This window comes from Myotis daubentonii, chromosome 14, assembly GCF_963259705.1.
Source record: "Myotis daubentonii chromosome 14, mMyoDau2.1, whole genome shotgun sequence".
In the NCBI taxonomy this organism is placed as follows: domain Eukaryota; kingdom Metazoa; phylum Chordata; class Mammalia; order Chiroptera; family Vespertilionidae; genus Myotis; species Myotis daubentonii.
The window spans coordinates 58,091,298-58,112,517 of NC_081853.1; the positions used below are offsets into that span (position 1 = coordinate 58,091,298).

The following is a 21,220-nucleotide window of genomic DNA, read 5'->3' on the forward strand; positions in this document are numbered from 1 at the left end:
AGAGCTGTGAGGCAGTGGGAGGAGGAGGAGCAGAGTTGTGAGCAGGGGGAGGAGGAGGAGGAGCAGAGCTGTGAGCAGTGGGAGGAGGAGGAGCAGAGCTGTGAGCAGGGGGAGGAGGAGCAGAGCTGTGAGCAGGGGGAGGAGGAGCAGAGCTGTGAGCAGGGGGAGGAGGAGCAGAGCTGTGAGCAGGGGGAGGAGGAGCAGAGCTGTGAGCAGTGGGAGGAGGAGGAGCAGAGCTGTGAGCAGTGGGAGGAGGAGGAGCAGAGCTGTGAGCAGGGGGAGGAGGAGCAGAGCTTTGAGCAGGGGGAGGAGGAGCAGAGCTGTGAGCAGTGGGAGGAGGGGAGCACTGTGAACCCTGGCAGCCATGAAGCTCCCACTGACCTCTCGCCCAGCACCACCCCCAGACTGCATGACTCAAACACACAGCCCACCAGGCCCCCAAGCCCTCAGCTTTCTGAGGGGAAATGAGGGTATTTAAAAGCACTGTCCTCCAGAAACACCACACACACAAAATATACAAAAAAGGACTTTGTTTTTAAAAGTGCCTTGGGTCACAAAGGAAGAAAACGTCAGACGCTGGGGCCTGAAATTACGACACTGGGCTCTGTTTGCTTAAGATTAAAAATAGTTTCATCTCCCTTCCCAGGAACCTTGCCGCTCGGAGGAAAGGCCATCACCGCGTCGAGGGCCCAGCTGCGCGCAGATGCGGGCGGGCGAGGCGGGCTCCCAGCGTCAGGCTCACGGTCACCATTCGGAAGACGCACGGGAAGCCTCAGCGGGGCCGCCCACACATCAGAGGGCAGCACCCTGCCTCCTTCCTCAGCCCAAGCAACTTCGGACACAGAAGAGCAAACACCTGCATTTACTTGGCTTTGAAAGCGCGTAGGAAGAACAGAAATGACATTTTAAATGTGTGAAACAACAGCCCAACTAAAACAGCCCCGGCACATGTTCCGTGCCCAGCGCCAGGGAAACCCCGGTTCCTCCAGGACACCTCTTCTCAGGGCAGTTCCCATCCGCAGGCCATGCTCAGCATACGACAAAGGGCCAGGCCAGCCATGAGCACAGCCCTGTACCCCACATCCTCACAGCAACAGGGCGTCAGGAGCGGCTCTGTCTCTCTACCAGGCACAGGCTTAGGCTGCCCCTCAGATTCTGCGGTCAACAGGGTGGGCTCCACACAGAGAGCTGCGGCATGCTGACCAGTTCCTGGGCCTGGAGCTGAGCCTGCCCTCACCCTGACCTCCACGTACCCACGCCCTCAGCCCCGGCAGCGGACACACCTCCCTGCACCCGGAGCGGGGCGGCCAGGACCACCGCCTGCAGAGCCTTCCTCCCCTCGCCCAGCCCCCGCGGCCTGATGGCGCACAGGGGAGGCTAGCCTCCGCCCCCCCCCTCCCCCATGTCCTCACTGCAGGGCTGTGCCCTCAATGGAGAAGCAGGAAACTCCTCTAAAACAGCTCTCAAACAAGAGAAAATGTGTAAAACACAATCTTCTTAGGACACATGAGGCCACCGTTCAGTCCGGACCAACCCCTCCCGGATGAGGACCAAGCAGGACGAGGGTCCCTCAGCGTCCAGCCACCTTCCTCCTGACAGAACAGCCAGTCCATGTGGCCCCCAGGAGCCTCTAGCCCCCACCCTCACTGCCGGCCCACAGGGCCCCCTTGCCTCCTATCCCCCCCAGCTGAGCAAACCCAGCAAAGTGCCTCCCCTCAGTGTGAGTTCTCCCGCCCTCCCCTTTCCAAGGCGCACCCTTTGTGCACCCAAATGTCAGCTCTCCCAGGTCCTCACCCTCACTCCTCACAGCACCCTCCAGGTAGGCTTAGCCCCGCCCCCGCTCGGCCTGCGGTCACTTGCCAGGGACTGGGTGTCAGCTGACAGTCCCCTCCAGATCCATAGGTTACCCTAGCTCAGAAAGCTGCTTAACAGTCATTATTTAATTTTAAACACTTCCTAGATCAAATTCCTTTTTTCTTTAACTTTTCCGATTCTAAACATAGATTCATAACGTAAGCTAATGCATGTAAAGCACTTAGAAAAGGACCTGACACAAACATTTAAAATATATATAGACAAGCCCGGCCAGTTTGGCTCAGTGGAGAAAGCGTCGGCCTGTGGACTGAAGGGTCCTGGGTTCAATGCCAGGCAAAGGCACATGCTCGGCTTGTGGGCTTGATCCCCAGTACAGGGCGTGCAGGAGGCAGCCGGTCGATTCTCTCTCATCACTGATGTTTCTTTCTCTCTCCCTCTCCCTTCCTGAGACCAATAAAAATATATTCATAAATAAATAAATAAGATATATATACACAAAATACAAACAGTCTTAATTCAGTCACCTCTGACTCTTACTAGTATGTGTCACATTTCTGTGCTTCAGACAACCTACATGAGCAGACTAGCTAGGACAGCCGCGGGCCGGATCCGGCCCGTTTGAAATGAATAAAACTATTGAAAAAAAAGACCGTCCCCTTTTATGTAATGATGTTTACTTTGAATTTATATTAGTTCACACAAACACTCCATCCATGCTTTTGTTCCGGCCTCCCGTCCAGTTTAAGAACCCATTGTGGCCCTCGAGTCAGAAAGTTTGCCCACCCCTGGGCTAGGACCATGGACATCACTATGTACACCTGTATGTGTCCTGCTTTCTCCCCCGGACCCCGACCCCGACCCCCAACCCCCGACCCCGAGCTGCAATAGGCCGGCCAAGGTCAATCACCTCCCACAGCGACAAGGAGCGGGAGCGCGGGAACAGAGACGGACTTGTTCCGGTGGGGCTTCCCCTGCGGGACTGAGCACCAGCGCCTGCCCAGGGGCCTCCTCCGGACTCCCAGCGGGGCCCTGCTTCCCCCACCCGATCGGAGGATCTGGAGGCGCACTGAGAGCTTTGTCTCAAGCTTCCCTCGTGGCCACCTGTCATTTCTTACCTGGTAACAAACAGCTCTACCCTCACTTGCCTCTACCAGAGTCAGAGACCAAATGCCTTTTACTACCTGGAAATCACCCGAAGCCTCCGCCACCGAAACTGACGAAACCCAAGGGCAGCCCCTCCACCGGGACCCCACAGGGCAGCCCCTCCACCGGGACCCCACAGGGCAGCCCCTCCACCGGGACCCCACAGGGCAGCCCCTCCACCGGGACCCCACAGGGCAGCCCCTCCACCGGGACCCCACAGGGCAGCCCCTCCACCGGGACCCCACAGGGCAGCCCCTCCACCGGGACCCCACAGGGCAGCCCCTCCACCGGGACCCCACAGGGCAGCCCCTCCACCGGGACCCCACAGGGCAGCCCCTCCACCGGGACCCCACAGGGCAGCCCCTCCACCGGGACCCCACAGGGCAGCTCCCCCTCAACAGAGAATGAAAACTGCAGTGTCTTCATCATCAGAGGCTGGAACCCAAATTGTCTTTTTTTTTCAATCCTCACCTGAGGACATGTTTTATTGATTGGGAGGGGGAATGGGGGGGAGGGGAGGGGAGGGGAAGGGGAAACATCGATGTGAGAAACTTTAAATCAGCGGTTCTCAACCTGTGGGTCGCGACCCCTTTGGCGGTCGAACGACCCTTTCACAGGGGTCGCCTAAGACCATCCTGCACATCAGATATTTACATCACGATTCATCACAGTAGCAACATCACAGTTATGAAGTAGCCACGAAAATAATTTTACGGTTGGATCACAGCATGAGGAACTGTATTTAAAGGGCCAGCAGGTTGAGAACCGCTGCTTTAAATGGTTCCCAATTTGTCTTTACGACAGTTATTCCTGCTCAGAATGTGGTCCTCACCCAGAGCCCTGGAGGAGACAAGGGAGCCCCAAACAGGTCAGGCTTCCGGGGAGGGTGCTGACTTCAGAGCAAGGGTCAGACGTCCCATATTAAGTTCACTCTATGAACAACAGAAAAACCACTTAAGATTCCTGCTCTAAAGAGTTCCAACCCTGCGGCCCAGCTCCGTCACAGGCCCAGCAACAGCACTGCCACCGCCCCTTCACCAGCGCCCGCGCTCCGGGCTCAGGGTAACGCATCTGCTGGCGGCAGGTCACAGTTATTCTAAGTGACTAGCCAGGAAGCCGTGCGGTCACAGGAGGCAGGCACTGCTGTTAATAACGAAACAGAAATAAACATTAAAAAAAGGCACGTCCTGTCAGTCAACTCCCATGGCCACGCTGGCGGCCGGTCCCTGCTCCTACTTCACTGTGCGGCTGAAGAAAACCAACCGGCACCAGAGCCCCTCAAAGCCCTGGACAGGGACGTCCAGTGAGCTCAGGCCTCATCCTCCAGCGACAACAGCCCTTTCCACCCGACAGCAGCCAGCCTCCCAGGCGCACCCCCCCAGGAGCCCCCATGGCACCAAAATGCCCCAGGCGGGCCAGCAGTCAAGACAGAGCTGACAGAGCTGCATTCGGGAGGGACCAGTGAGCTCATGTCCAGGTCTGTTTGTTTTTAATAAAATACTTGGTACACATAAAGTAATTTGTCACGCATGTAATTATAAAGCACAACAAAAAACACCCCTGAACCCATCACTCAACCTGAGAAATCTGTCCAGCCTCTATGAACTGTCACACGCTTAGTTCCCCCGGAAGGAGGAGGACAGCTGTGACAACAGGTACAATGGCGGAGCGGCTCCTGGGAGGACATTCTGTCCCCATGTCCCTGAGGCAGGGAGATCAGGGCTTCACGTCAGGACGAGAGGGGTCCCGGGGACTCAGTACCTCAGACAGGCTCCTTCCTGGGGCCAGTTCTACTGCTGAGGGTATTCAGTGGCTTCCCCTACCTGGAGAATATTCTGGCATTTCACATGTTTCAAAGAATACTATTGTTGCCCTAGCCGGTTTGGCTCAGTGGATAGAGCGTCGGCCTGTGGACTGAAGGGTCTGGGTTCGATTCTGGTCAAGGGCACATGCCTGGGTTGCGGGCTCGATCCCCAGTGGGGGGCATGCGGGAGGCAGCCAATCAATGATTCTCTCTCTCATCATTGATGTTTCTATTACTCCCTCTCTGAGATCAATAAAAATATACATTAAAAAAAAAGAATACTATTGTTGACTGAGGCCCAAATGATTTTTCTCATCTTTACTGAGATATAGTTGAAGGCCAGAATACATTTAAAAACAAGACCTTAAAGTCCAACTTCACATTCACACACACAAGCACAGTCCTCTGCTCCCCGGTGGGTTCAGAGCACAGACAAGCTGGGAGGGAGCGCCCAGCCTCCCGGGCCCCCTCGGGGCGGCAGGCCTACCTCCCCAAATACGGCCACAGGCCTGCTGAGAGCGAGCTCAGGCCCGCCACGGGGTCCACAGAATGCTCCCCGAGACATGACCAAATCGGGCACACGGAGCAGCAGGGCAGCGTGAGGAGTGACTGGGTGCCCCGCTGGACCCCCCACACCAGGAACCACAGCGGACAGAGGCCCCCGCAGGCCTGGAGCAGGGCTGTGCCACAATGGGCCCCATTCTCCCTGGAAGCTCATGCCGGAGGGAGGGAGGCCAGGACATTCCTTCACCCCCTCCCACAGAGGGAAAGGGCACAGGAGGCTGCGTCAGCAGCAGCATGAGCAGCCATCACCCTCCCCAGCTGCGGGAATCAAAAGGAGCCCCTCCCCTCCTCAAACACCAGCCTGGAGCCCCGAGTGCCATCCATTCAATCGGGCGGGTCCCGCGGCCTGTGCAGGAGCCCCCTCGCCGGTCAGCACTGCCCGGCCGGAGGGAAAAACCTCCGGGCTCGGAGGGGCGTGGACACCACAGGCCCCGCCAGCTCAGGCTGGAACTGCGAGCAGAGGAGGCCTTTTCCTGCTACGGTTCCTCCCGGCGCCGTTTAGGCTGCTTTACAGCCGGGAAAGCACATCCTCAGGCCGGCAAACGCAGTGTCAGTCTACACTGCTGACCCTCTTCCAGGGAAGCAGAAGCAACAGCTGGCAGCAGAAACCCAGAGGAGGGCAAGTCCAGGATCCTACTGTTATCTAGTTGTGACTTTAATGAATTCTATTTTTAGACCTTTAATAAAGAGCTTCTTTTCTAGTCTCCTCCTACCAAATGTCTCTACTCAGGCAATTCAATCTTGGCAACACAGCTCAAAAGTCTAAATATGTGAGACACTTACTGCCCTGGCCGATGTGGCTCAGTTGGTTGTCGTCCCGGGCACCAAAAGGTCACCGGTTAGATTCCCGGTCAGGGCACATTCCCGGGTTTCGAGTTTAAGCCCCCATCAAAGTGCGTGCAGGAGGCAGCTGATTCTCTCTCCCCTCCTTTCTCTCTAAAATCAATAAAAATATAAGAAAAGAAAAATGTAAGACATTACTGAGACATGCTTAACAAACAGGGAGAGCCAAGTTCTCTACACCTCATTTGCCCAGGAGCCAGAATCCCATTGGCCCAGTAGCCCTGCTCAAGGGCTGTCCTGAGGCAGGTCTCCAGTATTTGAAGGTGCAGTAAGCGAGGCTCCCTGAGGTCAGAGCAGATCCAATGCCAGGACAGCCGACCAGCTGAGCAGGAGTACGCACAGGCACGTACAGGGATGAGGGGCCGCCTCATTCCATAGTAAACAAGGACGCGGAAAACGGATGGTGTCCCAGGTTCTGCTTAAAAGCCAAGCAAAGAGGAAACACTATTTGGAATTCCATTACTGACTCTATCATTTTTCTTAAAAAAAAAAAAAAAAAAAAAGGCTAGAGAATCAACCCAGCCCTAAAGAACAAGGGAGCTAACTAAGAGGCATTCATGTCAACTAGGACAGAGCTGGCTCCCTTCTGCCATGGACGGCGCGGGGAAGCCTCAGTAATCCCAGACCCCCACCCAGAATGCCTCAGGGAGATGCTCCCAGCACAGGGGGTTAGAGCCGACATGCCCGACCTTGCAAAAACAAGCATCTTCCAATTCCACTAACTCAGAAAGGACTGTCAGAGGTGCTCCTTGTTTGTAGATCCCCCTACTCCGTCCACAGACACTCAACACCCACAGAAATGAAGAGCAAATGTCAAAACTGAGGCCAAGCTGGGCCCTGGACACTCTTCTCTGAATATGACACATCCTTCCAAGTGCTTCACTCCTCCTTGAGCTCCCTTCCCCTCAACTGGCACCTGCGCCTGTACTCGGGGTACCAAGGGCTGTGACCGCCTCAGGTAGAATGACTCTGTGGCCACCCCCTCCCCCCAATGGCTGGGCACACCGAGCCTGGGCCTCTATGTGGCTATAAAAATTGCACACCCATGCAAGTCACAGAAAAGGGACTAGAAAAATGTTCTGTGCTTAAGAGTAACCGTCAGTACGAACCTGCTTGACATGAGAGGGTGCGCTCCTGCAAAGGGTAAGTCACGCCTCACTTTTTCAAAAGCTTTGTATTTAACATTATGGTGACAAGAAAAAGATTCCAAAAACAGAAAAGAAAAAAAGAAAAAGATTCCAGAAACTTCATGCACAAGGATGTGAACTGCAGCATTACCTATTATAACCACAGTTAGAGACACTATCCATCTAAGAACCGGGGACAGGTTAACCACAAAAAAATGGGGTACTTATAGGGCAACGTTCATGCTATAAGGCTAGGAGGGAAAAAGAGAATATAAGTTAAATCGATACTCTAACCTAAACTTGGTGAAAGTGCTGCCCAAGGGCCATCTCTGGCGGACACCCAGGAACCAGGGAATGAGGGTGCGCCTAGCGGGGAAGCGAGGACCGAGGGGTTGGGTAGAATCAAGACTTCTTCCCCTTGTATAAGCCTTTGGAACTCTGAGTTCGTACCATGTGTTGGCGTTTCCTATTTAAAGAATAAAATTGGGGGAACAAGGGATTTTCCCTTTTCTTTCTACTATCCTGCATTTCTCTTTTAAATATCTGTATTATTTGATACACCTTCTTCCCACTATAGCGCTAACGTTCCATGGAAAATCATGCCGCCAAGTCTGTGTTTATGGCATCGTCGTTCTCCTGAGAAACCCCTTTTCAGGTGCCTTACCTCCCCTCCTGGGCGAGGCTGCTCCACAAGCCGTGTCTCCCTGGGCGGAGGCCCTGAAGGAAAGAAGGAAGCGGTATCGGTGACTGCCCACAACCCAAGTGGAATCGCGCCACAATGACCGACTCCAAAGGAAGTGGCAATGCCACTCAGTCCCCTGCCCACACCACCAATTAGTCACCTTCTGTGTCAAAGGGTGACAAAGGAAATGAATGTTTTCTATATAGTCAATCCAGGGCCAAAAATTATAAACAATTTCAAAACGTCGCATGAATTACAATGTCTAAAAGTTAGGCAGTGGCATTTGCAGAAACAATGAGCTCGAGAAGGCATAAATGAGAAAGGACAGCCTCAACACTATTAAATGTGCCCTGATGTGTAGGATAGAAACATTTCAGTCATAAAGGTGACTTTTTAATACTTGGCTGGTGGGTCATTAAATCCTGCTTTTGAAATGTAAGTATAAATTAAGTCAACATACTGCTAAGGTTCCTGCAGATTTACTTCACGCCAACAGAGAGCCCACAACAAACTTCACCGACTCAGCCACCCTCGGTTCACGGTACTGTACCGCTGCATCCCACCCACCTGTCCACCCGTCCACCCGGACCCGGAGCAAGGCTATGAAATTGCTTAGCTCTCAAACCTAAGAAAGAGGAAAATAAGAAACCCTATTCATTGAGGTTAAATTAAGCCCTCTGGGGTGTAATTTTGTAAACTACTCTAAAACCCTATTTATAGAAATGGCTGTCTGAGCAGTATTACCAATGATCAGAGAGCAGGGGGCGGTCAAAGGCAAGGCAGGTTACAGCAAAACTGCGTTCAATTCACACCCAAAGGAGCTCTCCCCTTCCCCTTCCCCTCTTCTTCCCCCACAGGCCAGCGTCTCCTAAACTCTCAAGGGCCCCATGAGACTTGCAGCCAGAGGAGCAATGGCCCCCAAGGCCCCTTTCTGACTTTCCAGTGAGCTGCAGCAGCCCGGCCCTAGCTCACTGCTTTCCATAACTTTCTAGAAACCAATGCTGCCCCCCCCCCCCCAGGCTCTCCTGTTGCTTCTTCTATCCTAAGCCCCTCCTTGTTTCACTGTCCTCGGCTTTAATAAATGAGCTCTAAAAAAAAATGAATACCCAAGGCATACTGGGAAGTGACCAGACTAATCCTGTATATTCAAAACCACCATCACCTACTCCAGGCCTGGAGTCAGGTGAGAAAGGTGTGACTTCAGAAGCAGCATGACACGGGCAAAGGCACAGACAACACTCCTGAACGTGGAGGAGGGAGAACACCTCGCTCCAGCCCTGGCCTGGCAGCTCTGCTGGTTGGAGCGTCCTCGTCCCCATCCACCACGGCTGTGTGGGTCTGAACCCGTCGGGGCACAGACAAGAATCAATGCAGAAATAAATGCAACAACAAATGGGTGTTTTTCTCTTTCTCTCTCCCGTCCTCCTCTTTCTCTCCAAAATCAATAAATTTAAAAAAAAAAAAAAAAAAGGTTCTCTGTTCCTACATAACTACAAACTCCTCCCTGTGGCATCCTGGCTCCAACCCAGCGCCAGAGCACACAGAAAGGCGCCCCATCCTCCCCTCCCACCCTGGCCTCCGCTCACCTCTTTCCCTCCACAGTGGTGACCTTCCTGCCACCACCCCGTCACCAATCAAGCCATGACCCTTCTTGACGCCCCGGCTCAGAAGCACTGCTCCCCTAAAGTCTGCCCCCAGCCGCGGGCCCACACGCCATGGCTCACTCCAGCCTGGTGCCCAGAGCAAGTGGCACAGGCCCCAGAAAGGCTCTGACGAGCCCTCCTTTCTGAGAATGGTCCCTCATGGCATGTGCCTGGAGTCCTGGCATTCTGCCCACCCCCAGAAACCTGGGCTTGGTCTTCGCCCAAGAAGCACCCATCCAGGCCATTATCATCAGTTTGTTGCAACACAAACGCAGATGGGCAGAGCCAAATGCTCAAGTGAGCTCAAATCCCACCTCGGCCACGGGTGACAGTCACAACCTTGGGGACATTCCTTCATCTGTGGCTGTTTCCTCAGCTAACATCAACGATGCTATAAGCATCAGCAACGGTGCACCTGGAGCAGAAACACCAGCGGCCGCCAACGGGGGCTGATGCAGGGCCATGGCATTACTGACCTAGACAGCAGGGAAGGCTGGAACAATGGGGGGGGGAGAATTGAGCATGCTCTCCTCTGCCACACCTACTCACCTACTCTCACAGGTCAATACACCAGCCCAGGCCAACAGGAAATGGAACCCCCCAAGTTCAAGTGACCAAGGAAGTTTTTTTTAATATATATTTTATTGATTTTTTACAGAGAGGAAGGGAGACGGATAGAGAGTTAGAAACATCAATGACAGAGAAACATCAATCAGCTGCCTCCTGCACACTCCCCACTGGGGACGTGCCCGCAACCAAGGTACATGCCCTTGACCGGAATCGAACCTGGGACCCTTCAGTCCGCAGGCCGACGCTCTATCCACTGAGCCAAACCGGTTAGGGCCGAGAAAGTTTTTAACAACCAACCGAGTCCTGTCCTAAACAGCAACCCGAGTCCAAGTGGCCCCAGGGTCCCTCCCAACCCCACCACTTTCCATGTCTCACCTGCAAAGGAAGTGGTTAAAATTCCTGGTCATGCTTAGGCTTCTGACCCACACATTCCTGAATACAGGCCCCTCCCCTGCAACAGCTTGGCATCCCCTCCGCTCAACCTCTTCAGCCTCTTCTCAGAGGGCTCCTCCCCCTCCCCTCCCCTCCATTGGCTGACCCGACACCAGGTCCCGACCCTCTCCCCTCCCTGCACCCTACCTCCTGGCCACCAGCAAGATCTTTCTAAACCCAAGTGTGGCCATGGCTCCTCACTGGCGACAGCCTCCCAGCTCCTGCACCCTGAACGTGAAGTCTGACCTCAGCACAGGAAAGGCCCAGGCTCCCAACTGTCCAGCTGGAGGACTCACAGGTGCTATTTTAGGCGCTGGTGAGCGTGCAGTTCCCTGTGCCCGACCTTGCTGTCCCCCAGCTAATGCCTGCTGGCCCTGCAGGCCTCCGCTCAGGAATTCCCCCCATCCTCAGGCTCCCACAGCGCCATGGCAGCACCCTGAGTGGGCAGACACCTCCAATCACAGCTTCCCTCACCCCCACAGCCCTCAAACCGAGCTCCCTCAGGGCAGAGCCAGCCTCTGTTCCGTGGGTGCCCTGGACCCACCACAAAAGTTGGCAGGTAGTAAAGCCAAGTGCTTGTTAAGTGAATGGATGTCTACGCCAAGTTAAATGTTCAGAACAGTGAAGACTTGCCCTCCGCCTCCTTCAACAGAAGCCCATAGCCACACAGCTTCCGTGCCCGCTGCCCATGGAAGACGCCCTGTAAGGAGTCACACCGGACCCACAGGCGTGAGAGTCACACCAGGCATCCAACCCCTCCTCAAACCTCATCTCTGGAGAAATGGCTCCTCCGCCTTCTTTCGGCATCAGGCCATGGGCTCTTACTCCAAGGCAAACAGAACAAAGTCCTATTCAACTTCTCCACGTTTCACCTATAGCGTTTAAGCCTCCCAGGTTGAATTATTTTTTAACATTTTTAGATTGTACAGAAAGGGAGGGAGAGAAACATTGATGTGGGAAACATCGATCAGCCGCCTCCCGTACACACCCGGACCCGGGATCAAACCCTCAACCTAGGCATGTGCCCCAACTGGGAGTGGGACCAGCGACCCTTCTGTGCGTGGGAGGAAGCACTGAGCCACACCAGCCCGGGCGGTGGCATTTTTATTTTTTTAAACAGACATTCCAAAAGCGTCATGTCACTGAACACTTAGGCATAGGACGACCCGATAAAGTTACAAAGTCCCATCTACACCCGAGTCCAGAACACCTGGTCACACGTCCAGCTCTCTACCTGGACTTCCGTTCTATAAACTCCAGCCTCACTGCCGGCCTCGGCTCCAGGCAGGAGCCACTCCCACCCGCTCCCGCTCGTGGACAGGACCCCAGGCGGGGCTCCCAAGTGGGAACTCCCAGCTCTCAATGTGGGTGCCCCGCGCTGCTCCCACCAAGGCAACGCTTCCGGCCTCGGTTAAAGCCGATTCCGAGGTCAGTTTACAAACCTAACATGTGGCCCCAGAGGCTACAAGGCGCGTTCTACACCCGCAGTTGAAGTATGAAGTCAACTTGGAACTGATAGCACTAGGGCTTCGAGCCCGGGGAGCATGTCCTCCGGAGACATTGCCCAAATGCGCCCGCGGGGGAGCTGGGTTCCCACCGAGTGAAAGGTGAAAAGGCAGCCGCCTCCCGAGGAGTTCGCGTGTGCGCTCGGGTGGGGGCGGGGGTGACCCCTGGGCTCCGGGCAACCCGGGGCCCGGCGGCGCGGCGCCCTTCCCCGCCTCCCGGGGAGGCGCTCCACGGCCCGGCCTCCGGCTTCCGCCCCACTGGGCCGCGCGACCCTCGGTGGGAGCCGGAGAGGCGGCCCCCGGACCGCCGCCGCCCGCGACCGCCGCGCAGGCCCCGCGTTCCCGAGCGCGCGGGCCGGGCCGAGGCCTTGCCCATCGCCGCGGCGCGCGGCCCGCCCAGCCCCGAGCGCCCCGAGCCCTCGCCCGGGTGACCGAGCGCAGGGGGCGTTCCTGCCCAGGCCGCGCCGCCGCCTCACCGCAAGGACGTCCGCGACGGCGTCCCCGCCCCGGGCCGGACAGCAAGCAGCAGCAGGTGTTCCTCGGGAGGCTCGGCCGGCGACGGGCCCGGGGCCCGGGCTGCCAGGCTCAGCGGCGGGGCCGGGCGGCGCACTCACCGAGCGCCGGCGGGCGGGCCGCGGCAGGTGCTCGCTCCTCCGGGCCGCACGCCGCTCCGCCGCCGCTCCCGGGGGACTCGGCGCGAAGCCGCCGCCGCCGCCGCCGCCGCCGCCGCCTCCGCCGAGCCCGAGGAGCGCGAGCGCCGCACCGCAGCCTCCGCGCGAGCACGTCCCGGGCGGTGAGAGGGCGCCGAGCGCGAGGGCGGGGCGCGCGGCCGGAGCCTAGCAACCGCCTGACACGCGAGTCCCGCAGCCAATCCCGCGGCCGCTCCGGGAGGCGCCGACCGACGGTCCGCGCGACGCCCGCTTCTGCCTGCGTCCGCCGCTCCGCAGCGCGCCGCACCCGCGCGCAGGCCCCGCCCCCGCCCGCGCCGCGCCGCTCATTGGCCCGCCACGCCCCCGTCCGAGGACACGCCCCGTCCTGGAAGCCCCGCCCCCAGGCCAGCCGCGTCCGTCCCTGGGACACGCCCAGACCCGGCCGGTCGCCCCGAGCGCGCTGGACTGGGCGTGGGGGAGGGGCGCCGCACCCAGTGCCCCATCCTCCCTCCCCGGCGCCCCGGTGTCCCCACCCCTCCCCACCCCAGGCGTTTGGGCCTCGGAATCGAATCCCGCTAAACCGGGTGGTTCGGCTCGAGAACTGGCCTGGCCACAACTGGCCACCCCTCGACCGCGTTCGCCCTCCTGCTTCCCCCGAAGCAAATCAGGAGGCATCTCTAAGCCGTGGAAACCATCAGGAAGCGCCCTCCAAACTGCCAAGGGTGATGGGCCTGTTGCCCTGCACTTAGCGCGGGTGGGGAAACTGAGGCGAGGTCCGGCCGGGCGGGAAGCCTGACTCCCAACCGGCTGGGAGGCCCGGGAGCGCCTCGGGCTCGACCCGCATAGCCTCCCCCTGCTCTGAACGCGGGAATCTGATGCCTACGTGGGAGCCAGAAATAGCTCCGATCAGGGCGCACCGGTCACTCCTGGAGGCCTGCATTCTTTCCGGGGGCGGGGGAGCCAGGGACGGGGTGGCTGCTGAAGTCCGTCTCCCTTCACCGGGAGGGTCTAAAGGCACTCTCGCTCTCCTTACCCACAGCCCTACCGCAAAGGCCCGCACATGACCGTAGGAACTGGACCTGTGCAGGCAGGGATGGTTCTGGGGAGGAGACCCTGCTCCCCTTCCTCCCCAAACCCTGCGCAGGATGTTGTCCATTCCTGTCCAGGCCTGAGCTCTTGTCAGGGAGCATTTTGAGCCCAGAACTGGCTGCTGCCTGCCCGGAAGGGGGGGGAGGGTTCTCCCTGAATCCAGATAAGCTCTGGGTCCCCCCAACCTTAGGAGCACCTGGGAGAAGCACATTTCAAAGAGAGCAGGAAGGCGTGCCCCATCTCCCAAACACACATGGTGATTTTTTATATTTAACTGTATAGGCTCCAAACCCCATTCATACCGACTTGAAAAGGAACGAACAACCAGGAAAAGGCCCCACGTCATCTCTTCGATGTTAAACTACAAACTAATGGCCTTTCAAATTCAGCTCTAAAATGCCGCTGCTTTGAAAAGGCTAAAATGCAGAAAAGTCATTTGGGTTTTTAAGCAGAACATATCCTCTCACATTCACTCCTTCAGCTTACGGAGTCTCCCCCCACATACGCACACCCACCTGCCCCGAAAAACACACCAGGCACTGCTTGGCAGCCCTGGGTTCTGCACGGGATTTTAGTGTCTGAATATGTATGTAAATGTTTTTCCAAAACAAAAGGCTGCATTGGGTACAGGCCTCATGAGACACCCCCCTTCTACCATCTGCACAGAAGCTGATCACCCATGGATGCCAGAGCAACTCCCCTTCTTCCCTTTTGGCACTGGTCTTGCCAGATAAAGCACCAGACCACATTCTGGCAGCCAGGGCCCCTGCACCCCAGGCCCAAGCACCCCCAGAGCTCTGGCCAAGGGCGAATCTCTACCTCAACTAGCTGGTGCCCAAAGGTGAGCTCGCCCTTCCTCATCCCGGAGGAGGGAGTAAGGACTAGAGCTAATTCCTTTCCAGTCCCCGCCTCTCCAGGTTTGGGCCTCAGCTGGAGGTGCCGTGGCCCCAGGCTGGCCCTGATGCTCTCCCCCTCCCCTCGCCCCCCAACCTTGGCAGAACAGCTCCGAGCTCTGGGCCTCGATTGCTGGCTTGCTTTATTTTTTTGTCTGGAGTTGGGGTTCGCCCAACCTCCTGTCCCTTCAAGCCCTAGAACAGGGGTCCTCATGCAAATACAAATATTGTATTTGTTCCCATTTTGGTTTTTCACTTCAAAATAAGATATGTGCAGTGTGCCTAGGAATTTGTTCATAGTTTTTTTTTTAAACTATAGTCCGGCCCTCCAACGGCCTGACGGACAGTGAACTGGCCCCCTGCTTAAAAAGTTTGAGGACCCCTGCCCTAGAAGTCAGAAAGGCTGCTGGCCAGAGTCGGACCAGCCTCTTGGTGCCTAGCCAGCCCCCATAGAGCCCACTGCAGAGTGAAGAGGGAGGGGGTCAGCTGGGCCCATAGGTCAGGCTCAAGCTGTAAAGTCAAGGCCTTGTTGACCGGTAGTCAGGAGAGCCGACGCCTTTCCCCTCCTGGGGACCTGCATGTCCGTCCCCAGGGCCCAGCACAAAATTTCCAGTGACCTTGGGGGCTGTTCTGGAGCCCCAGCAGGACCCCAGCCGTCCTAGGTCAGGCTTGTGCCCACAGCCAGTCGGAGAACAAAACCAAGAATGAGGCCCAGAACATGCCCAGGAGCAGCTGCTCAACGCGGTCGGGGCCTGGGGAGGACGATCGAGAGGCCGAGAACCGGGCTCTTCAGGACCAAGAGCTACGCCTCCCCTCTCCTGGCCCTTCGGCTCCCAGTGCTTTCTCCACTCACCCCCAGCCAGAGGCTCCAGGAAGGCTGCCAGCCCAAGGTTCGTCCCCCACTGGAGCATGAGCCCTTGAGGCCACAGACCCGTTTGCTTGGTCCCACATTGCAACCATCACCTCACAGTCTGCCCATGGTAGAGGCTCAGTGTCTGTTTGGGAAGGAAGAAATCAGGGGGGCGACCAGCCTCGCCACCTGGTGGGCCGCCATCCCCAGGGTCCAAGTCCTGAGCAAGGCTGAGGCAAACGTGCCGGGGTCTCCTTGGGGCTGAGATGCCTTCGCCAAGGCCTCGGTTCTCGCTCAGGTAAAAGCCAGCAGACACCTACGGGATCAAACTCCTCTCTGGGCTGAGGGTTCCAGGGCTCTCCATTCTGGCATGTTCCCAAGGAACGCAGGCCAAGGGCCGTGCCCAGCCTCAGATTCTTCCAGAGCGGGAAGGCTCCAGCTGCTGATCCGCCCCCAGGCCCGGTGGAGAGGGGCAGGGGGCAGTGCTGGCTGAGGGTGAGGCTTCTGACCCAAACGCCAGGCCTTCAGGTCTGCGTGGAGCAGTGGGCTGGCAAGCAGGGCAGCCAAGTCAGGGCAAGGGAGGGGTCCCTTTTGTCTGAACTTAACAGAAGGCAGATTGTCTGGCAGCTCTGGCCGAATGAAAGGGCTGATAAGTTCATCCGGGAGAAACTGCCAGTAGGCGTGTTTGCGGGTCACCACCAGCCTTCCCAGAAGCCAGCCCCTTCCCTTGCAGGGCCTCGCTCCAGCACTCCCAGCAGCCCCCTTCGCACAGGCCTGGCACGGGCCGCCCTCCGGTCAGCCAGGCGGCAGCTCCCACACCTGGCCTCGGGGACAGTCCAGTCCAGGGGGACAGGACCCCACAGCCAGGGGGAGTAGAGGTTGAGTGAAAAAAGTCACTTCTCCCCCTCGCCCCCCGGGTGGGCACACATGGCCTCTGCCCCCCTGAGCACGCGGCACTCCCTGGGATCAGACAGTCCCCCCAGGCCGACTTCAGGTCACTGTTCCCAAAACACTGGGTCTATTGGCCTTGAGCACTGGACTCGACACCAGGTTGGGTCTGGGCTGACCGGCAGGGAACGCCAGCAAAGCCCGGCCTGTTTGTTGGTTCTCTTTAGTCCCTGACCCGCTGGCTCCTCAGCTCCGTCTGGGGAGGGCGGCCTCCACTCAGCTGGTTCAGCCGGGAGCGGCCCTTCTCTGCTCTCAGCCGTATGTCCACGCCTGGCTCAGGGCCGGACCCCAGGATCCTCCAGGGCAAACCCCTGTTTCTCAGAGTTCGCCTGAGACCTGAGCATGTCTCTCACCAAGCTGCACCCCCGCGGCGGCCCTTTAGTCAAGAGACAGGGACCAGTTACCCAGCAACCACTGACTCTGACCGTCATCATGGCTGACGGGTATGCCCTTGGGCAGAGGGGACAGAGAGGCAGGGCCTCTGGCAGCCCCCCCTGGGGCCTGGGGATCCCGAACACTCCTGGGAGGAACGAGAGGGGTCCCGGGGGTCATCTTGAGGGAAACTAATTATGGGATAAAGAGTGACTGTCAGCTCATCGGCCTCCCATTGTGTCTGGATGAGGAATAAACCCAGAGCTAAGGTCACTCCGTGACCGTAGATGAGCTGCTTGCCTTTTCTGCTCGTCCGCATCATCGAGTGACCTCACATGCGGCCTTCAGACCTGCCTGCTGGCTGAGCGAGACAGATGACCACTCTGTGTGACTGAGTCGGGACCAGGGTGAAACATCCATCATGTGTTTTCAACCCACAGACATTTTCCGACTCTGTTGCACGCTGGAGCCCAGCAAGGGACAAAAGGAACAAGGCTGCTCTTGCGGAGCCCCAATCCTCGTTAACCCGACAGACAGCAAATAAATAACAACGATAATAAGTCCGTGAAAATGGGATCATCGGGCGCTGGGAAGGCTTGGAGGGGTGCAGTGCAGCAGGGAAGTCCCGCAGGAGGTGAAGGAGGAAGCGGGATTTAGGGAAGGCGTGGAACAGGCTGGGGTGGCGGAGGAAGTGCGCCCGCGGGTCTGAGGAGCCCTGCAGGTGGCCATGGCCTGAGCAGTGGATGGAACAGGGAATGAGGCAGAAAGAGCACCTGGTGGGAGGGCAGGCGCTGGAGCTGGACTGCACCAGGCCGGGCTTTGCCAGGGTAGATCCCAGGACCAGGACCAGGCAGGTTAGCTGAAGGGTGGGAGCCAGGAGGTGAGGAGGCGAGGAGGCGGGAGTGGAGCCGGTGGCCTCAGGCCTCCAGGCAGGAATGTGGTGGGGTGACTGATGGGGGCAGCAGTTTGGCCAGCCCAGACCCTCCTCCCCCTGGTAGGTGGGGAGAGAGAAACTGAGCGGAGAGGTGGGGGGTCTTCTGAAGGAAGGAGTACCAGGCCCCAGGGAGTCAAGTCAGAACAAGCATTTAGAATACCTTGGAATGCAGAGAGAGAGAGAGGGAGAGAGGGGGAGAGAGAGAGAGCCAGAGGAGGAGGGACAGGACGGAAGAGGGGGAGGGGACACCCTGTGGTGGGGGAATGGTTCCTGGGTGCCGGCAGCTCCTGGTATGTGCTGCAGGTAGGGGCTCTAGGGCAGACCCTGCAGAGCCCTCCCTCCCCACCCCCCATCCCCGGGCCTCGCACCAACTCCCTGGGCAAAGAGGTCCATGGCTGGGAGCAGGGAGGAGGAGAGAGGAGCGGAAGTGGGAGGCGAGGAGAAGGGGACAAGGTCCTGCCCCAAGACAGCTTCCAGGGAAATGACCCACCCACTCCCCGGGGCTGCTGCAGGCACAGGACTGCAGGAGGCCCTGGGGACAGGTGAGCTGTCACCTGGAAGGCACTTGAGGCCACAGCCAGCTGTCCCCCCCTGCTGACTGCTCAGGGCCAGTGACCTTCAAAGGCTGCTCCCTGCAGCTGCCATTTACCCAAAGGGGACAGAGGTCGCGCGGGGCCGCCTGCGAGTGGGCAGGAGAGGATGTGTCCGTGGGGCTCGGTGGCTGGACCTGACAAGGGACCGTCAGGACCCGGACGGCCTGAGTGGGAAGGCCGGGCCAAGGGCAGGAGGGGTCCTCAGGTGGGCGAGGCCCCTTGAGCCAGGCTCGTGGGACCGGCTGCTGGCCTGGCTGCGGGCGGGCGTGGTGGAGGGGGCTCTGACACGTGCCAGGGCCTTACAAAGAGCCATTCACGGGGCGTGGAGACTTTTCCCAGAAAAGGTGAAAAGCATTTCGCACCTGCCTGCCTCTCTCATCCCATGTCCGAGGGATGTGGCCGCTGGCCCGACACAGGGTGGGGACGGGCTGGAAGGAAGGCTGCTTCTGAGCGGACCTCCTGGGCCTCAGAGCCAGGGCCGCAGCTGCTCATCCCATTTGGGGGAGGGGCAGGAAGGAAGGCTGGCCTCCGCTGACCCCTCCCCGCCCTCTGCTGAGACTTCCTCGTACTCACCCCGCGGCCTGGGACCCTCTGGGAGGCGCTGGCGTTGAGGTGGGCAGAGAGGTGGGAGCTCACGGGCTCCTCGCAGGACTCACCCTGGAAGTCCCAGGCCTCGAGGGACAGCGGCCGGAGCTCACACGCCCAGGCCCAGACCCGAAGCTACCTGTGACCCTGCCCTGCTGGGCGCTCTGCCTGACTTCCTGCTGGCAGGGGCAGGGCCTGCATGTGCCCCAGGCCTACCTGCTCTCCGGGGCAGCCCAGGGTTGAGGTCCCAAAAACTGAGGCCCTGGGCCCTGCCTCTGGGGGACTGGGGCCTTGGGCAAACCCCTCCCTCTCTGAACCGTGGGCCACAGCTTTCCCAAAGCCTGTTTACTTTCCTGCCCAGCAGAAGGCCAGGCACAGGTGCAGATAAGGAGCCGAAGGGGGTGGGGAGGGAAAATCCATCCCAGCGACAGGGCTGGGGAGCATGGGGGGGGGGGGGGCGGCCCCAGGGAGGCAGAGTAGCCCAGAAGGAAGGCCTTTGGGGAACCAGGGGGAGCGCTGGCTCCTTCTCTGGCCGCCCAGCCCCCACCCCAGCCTCCTCGCTTCCCTGAGGAATGTCTGTTGCATCTGAAAGTCAGGCTGGCCAGTCAGCCCACAGATCCTTCCCCTCCCCCAGGGCCTCCTCCCCGCGGCTTCGGACTTCCATTCCCACGGCCCTCCCTCACCTGTTGCTGCCCTGCTGCCCGGCTCCCTCCTTCTGAGCGGCAGCTGTTCCCGACAGCTGGATGGAGGGGCTGGACTGCCATGACCTCCCCCCTCGGCACCCCGCTGCCCTCATGGCCCTCTGGCCCACCCACAGCCCTGACTTTCAAATGGCCGAGGTCCTCAAGTCCCAGAGACCCACACAGCTGCGGGCTGCCGGTGCCCTCACAGGGGCCACAGCTGCCACCGCTCCCAGGCCCCTGCAGAGCCCGGTGCCCTCGCCTCCTGTCCGCCAGAGGGAGGGGCCAGCCCGCGCCCTACACAGCGCCCTTTCTTCTTGGGTCTTGGACGTCTGAGCACCTTCGGGTGTGGCCTTGGGGAGGCAGAGGCCGTGGGCCCTGTCCTCTGCTCACCCAGGCCTCCTGGGACAGCAGCCGGGTCCGACGTCCAGACCCAAAGCGACCTGTGACCATCCCTGCTCAGCGCTCCCCCTGATGCGGACTTCCGGCTGCAGGAGGACAGACTCCTCACTTCCTGCTCACCTGCCAGGCGTGGCTCCCTCCCTCCACTTCACGCCACCCCCACCTTTCTGCCCTCCATCCCCACCCACACGATCTCCACTTCCTCTTCTCTCAATACCTACCCACACCTCTTTCCCCCATTTTTTAACGATCCCTGCCACATAGAGACTCTTTTTTAAACAATTCTTTCAGAGGGAAAGGGAGGGGGAGAGAGAGAGAAACATCAATGAGGAGAGAGAGTCATTGGCTGCCTCCTGCGCTCCCCACACTGGGGATCGAGCTCACAACCCGGGCATGCGCCCTGACCAGCAACAGAACCGAACCACGGGCTCCTGGTTTATAGGTAGATGTTCAACTGCTCAACCACTGAACCATGCCAGCCGGGCTGGAGCCTCTGTAAGTTCTTACAAATATGCCAGGCATCCGCCAGCTCTGCTCCTCTTCCCACTTTCGACACTGCTGCCCACAGCATTCTTGTTCCACTTGGCCACCCTCATTCCTGTCTGTTTCCAGCCTGGGCATGCGTCCCTGCTCTGGATCCCTGCTCCGACCACCACGGTGTTATGCTAGGTTTAAAGCGGATCTCCAGGGCGGATGGGAAGATCTGTGTCTGTCTGCTCCCGCCCTCCACCCTGGGAACCTCCAGTACCTGAGGGAGGGCCTGGGGTCGAGAAGGTATGCAGGAGCATCGGAATGAGTGAATGGATATTTTATTGAAAACGAGGCCTTCGCCATCGTTGGGTAGCTCAGCTGGTCCCAGCGTGCTGAGGTTTCGGTTCCACCCCCGACCAGTGCACATGCAGGAACCAACCAATGGATGCTTAAGTGAGTGGAACAACAGGTCGATGTTTCTCTCTCTCTAAAATCAGTTTTTAAAAAAGAAAAGAAGAAGGGGCCTTCGGGGGCCTTAAGTCTGTGCTGGAGACCAGCAGCCTTTGGGAGAGTTCAGTTGGCATTTTGGAGCCGGAGTCCCATAAACCAACAAACCTTCATGGCT

General features: G+C 58.5%; 1 protein-coding gene across 4 annotated transcripts in view; it reads right to left on the reverse strand.

The window, feature by feature from the left end:
• Positions 1-19,083, reverse strand: part of DAG1 (dystroglycan 1) — a 50,470-nt gene extending 31,387 nt beyond the window's left edge. The window contains exons 1-2 of one of the 4 annotated variants that reach the window (XM_059664732.1): positions 19,031-19,083; positions 7,961-8,013 (exon numbers count right to left, since the gene is read on the reverse strand). The gene's annotated coding sequence lies outside the window, so the exon portion shown is untranslated. Of the gene's footprint in view, positions 1-7,960; positions 8,014-12,604; positions 12,893-19,030 lie in introns of those variants that run through there. The other 3 variants (XM_059664730.1, XM_059664729.1, XM_059664731.1) reach the window with 3 other exon arrangements.
• Positions 19,084-21,220: the final 2,137 nt, after the last annotated feature.